Source organism: Tyto alba, unplaced genomic scaffold (genome assembly GCF_018691265.1).
Source record: "Tyto alba isolate M040663 unplaced genomic scaffold, T.alba_DEE_v4.0 Super-Scaffold_16, whole genome shotgun sequence".
In the NCBI taxonomy this organism is placed as follows: domain Eukaryota; kingdom Metazoa; phylum Chordata; class Aves; order Strigiformes; family Tytonidae; genus Tyto; species Tyto alba.
In genome coordinates this window covers 3,001,595-3,007,594 of record NW_024881278.1, presented here as the reverse complement: position 1 = coordinate 3,007,594, position 6,000 = coordinate 3,001,595, and positions in this window count along the sequence as shown.

Below are 6,000 nucleotides of genomic sequence, written 5' to 3'. Positions count from 1 at the left end.
TAAAGTACTTATTTGATTTTCCATTATACTTCTGTAGAGATGATTTGGACCCAATTTGAGATTAACACTTCACGATTGCTGCTTCTCTTGACTAGAGCTCCAAGGAAAAATACATACACACAAATACAAAAAATACATGCAAAAGTACATACACATAAATGAATGCATATTAAAACATAAAATTTAGGAAGGGCATTGCAGTGGATGACTTCTCAGGAACGCATTTGGCTGATGTGAAAACTAACAGGACAAGATGAAACAAGGCTAAAGGAAAGCAGTCCAACTGAAATGGAGGGAACCTTCCCAACTGAGAAGAATTTGAATTAATTCAATTCTTACTTATTGGAGGTTTATTTGGATCTTTACCATTAGTTCCTATCATTTAAGCAACCAGGTTTTGTTTTGTTTTGTTTTGTTTTTTAACCCTAGAGTAGAACAACTATGATTTTTGTTTGTTAGATCCCCAAAGGGATCTTTCTTAAAGAATAGTGAAATATCACATCCAAACTCACAAATTTCTCAATTTCCTGATACAGATCTTGGAGACGCAGTATTCATCCTCCATCCTAACTCTCAGGGCAGTCTTCTATTCAGAGGCCTTCTGGGGGGCCACACTCTACAGTTGCAGCTGTGAAAAGTCACTTACTGCCTCAAATGTTAAGATGGATAAAATGAAGACTGTCTGCAGGATATTTCCCTTTCTGTCAGATTTTTCCAGCAACTTTCTACTGCACTTGTCAATACAATGATTAAAAGGTGGCCTTCCTAGGAGCAACAATACCCGTGCATGATGGCTGTCTGAGAATCCAGATAGACTGAGCATCACTTGAAGCAGTTCCCTAAAAAGATCAAGGGACAAAGATCAGTACAACACGGCTTGGACTAATAATAGTCAATCCACTACTGGGATGAAGTGAATCAGATCTTCAGAGCGCTCTACAGTTTTTCAGGCTTCCTATACTGCTGAATGTCTCACAAAGTCAGAATAATGCAAGGGGGAAAAGGAGGACACTGACTTCAGATTCAAGATAGGAACTACCAAAGTCCACAGCAAAACACCTTCATCACTTTCAAGAAGAAACTGTAGCATTTAAATAAATGTGTCTAAATTCACAAGGTCACTGAGAAAGAGGAGTATTTTGGAAAATTGTACTTCGAAAGCTTAGTTTAATCTAGATAGAAAGCAGAAGCAACATGGGAAACCAGTTGTAAGAAATAAAGACTGAAGAATACTTAACAACCATTTCTACAACAAATAAATACACCAGAAATCCTGTTGGTTTATTCTGTGATAGCCCATGAGTTTTTGTGTTCCTGGGGAAGTGAGCCAAGGAATTTTGGGGTCTCTGTGCATAGCAGCTAGAACAAAGAATGCCCTTTGTGTTTGTAAGAGAGCACTTGTGCCTTTTATTTGCTCTTTTGAGATGGAAGAACACGAATAAAGCTAGTGACATACTGTGGCACAAATTATTTCTGTAAATTGTCTCCAGCAAAAAAAGCCCATCCTTGCTTTGGCTGGCTAAGCCTGGAAATCTCTTGATCAACTCCTGAACCAAGCACACTGAGAAATCCTGTGAATGGCAAAACTAAGACAATTCTGTGTCCTGCAAACTCTGACTATTCCTTCTATTCCTCTACAGTTCTGTTCCCCACAGGTTCCTTGCTTGACTCCTAATCATAACTATACCAAGATTTTCCATTGACTTCATATATAACTATGAAATAGCTCTTGTTAAAAAAAAAAAAATAAATCATGTAATTGTTATATAATAACTTAAGGCAGTCGCTTAATATTCACCTTTATTGAGTAACCTTCAATTTAATGATCCCCTCTGAAGTGTCTAAACACTTAAATTACAGAGCACCAGTTCTTTTCTTCAAAACCCCTTAAGTACTCCTATTTTCATCATATCCTTGGGTGATCAAGTAATGTTTCAATGTAACCTAAAACACACTCTGAAAATGGAAGAGATCACAAAGCAATAGTCTCATTTGGATTCAATCAAGTTCCTGCAGTGAAACTAGTTTAGTTAATGATTACTTTAACATGAAAAGAAATACAGATCAGATTAAACATTTATTTGCCCTGTGCTACTAAAACAACAACAAAAAAGGTCTTTGGTATTTTGGTTTTCTCTTTTCTTCTTCTTTGTACAAAACTCCCTTATTTTCATTGCAAGAACTTTTTGGTAATAAAAATACATTTTATTTCTGAGAACACTTTCTTTTAGCAAACACATTATACCCTATAGAGTTGAATTCTGAAAGCTGGTTGAATAGTTTGCCTCTATCAATTCTGCTGTTAAGATTCCCACGTTCAATTAACCAAGCTGGTGGAATGAGATATCCAGGTAAAATGTAAAGACATCTCTTCTTTTTTTGGTAAAGAAATTCTCCTGACACAATACACTGATACAGAAGACATCCAAGCACTGGATCAGCTACAGAGATATGATGCCCTGGGATCACTGGAAAATAAAAGGGCATACAGAGAAAACATGCAATAAATTGGAGAGTAAGAGTGCTTATTTTTTTCAGAGAAAACTGTTGTTTGGCCCAGCTAGCTGTAAGAGAACTGATAAAAAGCAGCAGGGACAGCTTGTCAACAAACAAAGAGGCTGGGAGTAGAGAGGATGCCCACTAACCACTTAACAGCCAACATGTTCCTGTTCACAGTAAGCTCAAGACAAGCACCAGCCTGTGCAGAGCCTCTCTAGCTCGCCCTACTCAGAGCTCACATGAAGTAATCAAAATATATCAGAACCAAGAGCACTGCCAAGATGTGGATTGATAAAAATACAATGACTAGCATAGCTGTAGGCCAGCCACAGAAGTGCAGAAGCACTCCTGCTGTTGAGTCACAGCAACAGGGAGTTGTGAGTAGGTGTGAAGCAGTGAGAAAACCACAAATCTACCACGGGATGAAGGTTGTTCAGAGATGACTCATGATTTTTGCTATGAAACAGTTTGTGGCTAGTGCAAAGACCTGAATGCTGTCATTTCTTTTAAAAAGATAATGCTTGGCAGCTCTTGAAGATCAGGTCCCTTTGGCTATGGCTGGTGACTATAAAGTCACAGTCACTTCACCTGTGAAATACGGGAGGTCAAGATGACTCCATGTGAGATGTCTTAACAGGACTTTTAGCCAGTGACCAGCTACTTCCTTTGGAATAACTGTGCAAATTTGAGTGTTGAATCACAGAGACAAGTACCTAATTGAAGTGACCCCAGACACTGTCTAGAACGGAAAGACACATTTTAAAACAGCGAACAAATGATGGGTTACATGGGGGCGATTGGCTTGAGCCATGACAACGCCATGTAGTGAGATGCTGCATGTTATATGGCATTGCTCCAGGACTGTGTGATTATCCTTCACGTGAGAGAAGCACTGAACACCCCTGTAACTTAGTCTTCTGAATGTCATGACACTCCTGGCTGTGCAATTCAAATAAGCATCAACAGGCAAGCATTAAAGAAAAAAGTTTCTCAATTTCTCCAAGCACACAAACCACATCCCTGGCTTTCTGCTGCTGGAGATCTCTCCCACTAATCTCGTGGAAAAGAAAGTCATCCCCCATGTTCTCTCCCTCTGCCAAAATGAGGCTAGACCAACAAGTGAATCTAGCAAATATATTAGACGATAATAGGATCAGAACATTCTCAGACATAGTCCAGGACATGTTTGCTTGTAGAGGAAAGTTAGCTTAAAATTTTGCCTAAAAAATAGAAATCCCGAGACACATTCACGGCCAGATATGGAAGGGAAGTGGAAGTGTTTGGTGGAAGTTGCCTTATATATTGCATTGAAAAAGAAGTTGAATCCATTAGATATTCTTTTTAAAAATAAAGCTTACTGTACAGACCAAAATAGTGCCTGGCACCCCAAAGCAATACACTAGATTGACCTTAAGGAAAAAAAAAAAAAAAAAAAAAAAAAAGAGATAGAATACATACCCCACCCAGTCATTATGGAAAGAGCTATTTGCATTCATCCTGGACACACGGTTAAACTGGAGAATTCAAACCAACATGGACCTCTAGATTTTCTGCTTTCAAAACCACAGAAGAATGTTTTTTTAGATAGATCTCAAAATAACAGCAGCATCTGGATACACTGTACATAACTTCATATATTGCTTTTACCCACTGAAAGGCAAAAAAAACCCTAGACATTTTATAAAATGCTTTTCAGCCATCAGGACTTGTTTGATGCTAGATTTGTTGAAACATATGGCATAACAGTACCTCCTAAACAGAGGTATTTCTTAAAGAAAGTGGTTATAAATATAGATCCAAATAAACACTTTCAGTGTGAAAAAGCCTCCAGCTTTAGCTCCTTTGTTTACTCAGGCTAGCTCTTTCTTAAAGCACTGTATATCACACAGATAGCTAATGGCTGAATGCAGATCATTATAGAGCACCATTATTGTTAGCTTAGAACTGACTTTACCCTTTCCACTACTGCTATCTGCTTTGGCTCTCTTTTTCAAGAAAAATTCTTGGCCATCACGTCATGCTCTCAATGTCACTTTTAGCATGCTGGCTATTCTTCTCTAACTTAATCCCCTTCACTTCAAAAAAAAAAAACCAACCCCAAAAAACAAACAAAAAAAAACAAACCAAACACAAACCCAACAAAAAACAAGGGAAAAAAAAAAAAAAAAAAAAGAAAAACAAAATGCCAGAGAACCCAGAAACCCACACCATTGTTTATTCCAAAGGAGATCATGAGAAAGAGGAAGGATAGACCGATTGCTGGCATGGGCAATGGCCTAATGATACCTGTTCAAGGAGCAGGCATGGCACAGTGGCCAAGGTTAGCAACCCCAACTGGTTGACCCACACTGACTATACAATAGACTGAAACATCTACAGATGAGCTGTTGAAATTCTTAATTTAGAGCACAGCATTGGTTTAGTGTCACTCATCACTTATTTGCCTTAAAAGGCTATGTGTTAAACTGCAGCAGTTCAGCACAGGGGCTCGCCAGATCACTGAAGGGTTTGACCTCTTTGGTCTTGCTATTCCCACCCGTCAGCCAGAACCACGGCATATAGAGAACCCAAGTTCAACAAGTTTTGTGAACCAACATAAGCAACACTGCAGTGTTTCACTGGTGTGTTGAGGGTGGGGGGACAAATAAGCTAAGTCCTGAGCCGCTCTGGAAATAGGCATGTCCAACACCAAGAGAAATGTAAAATGTACATTTGCAAACCAACTTTGTCACCATGCCAAACTTTACAAGGATTTTGTGCAAATTAAACCAAAGGATTGGGAGTGTCTGCCTTACCACAGCAGCCCGACTGCAGTCACATGACAGCGTTGCAGCAAGCCAAAGTAATTGATGACTTAGTCTTATCATAGCAACCAATTTTTTATTTTTTAAATTTTTTTATTTTGCTAAAATGGGATTGGGTTTGGAAGAATTGGACACCTGCCACTTACTCTGTCCTTCACTTATTGCCCATCTGCAGCTGACAAAAGTGTTAAAGTATACAAATAGCAGAGGGAAGAAAAGCAGCAAAAGCAGAGAAGCAGATCTTTCATTTGCATAGTTACTCCAGACAAAAAAAATCAGCAAAAGGCACAGATTTCCTTTCTCTTAGGCTTGTTTTCCTAGTCCAACAATTTGCCAAAAAGCTATTTCTAGGAGAACAGAGCTTCTCATCCTTGATATCAAGGGCTTCTCAAAGGTTTCAACCTTTAATGTAACATGAGCTGCAGTATTAACTTCACACAGAGGTACAGGAGAACTGATACGTAGAGCTGCAAAATCCCTAGTGTCCAGATAAAAGAAACACTCTTTAATTTATAAGGATGTGGATGTAAAGCAGAACATCTCAGGCCCTCTGTAGGCAAGATATGAGTTTAGGACTCGTGAGACAAAAGATCAAATGCCACATCTCCTCACCCGAGACCTACAGCATCCTAAATTAGGTCTCCTCTTCAAATCTATGTAGAAGCCGTGTCACTCTATGCTTGCTCTGTTGTAAGGA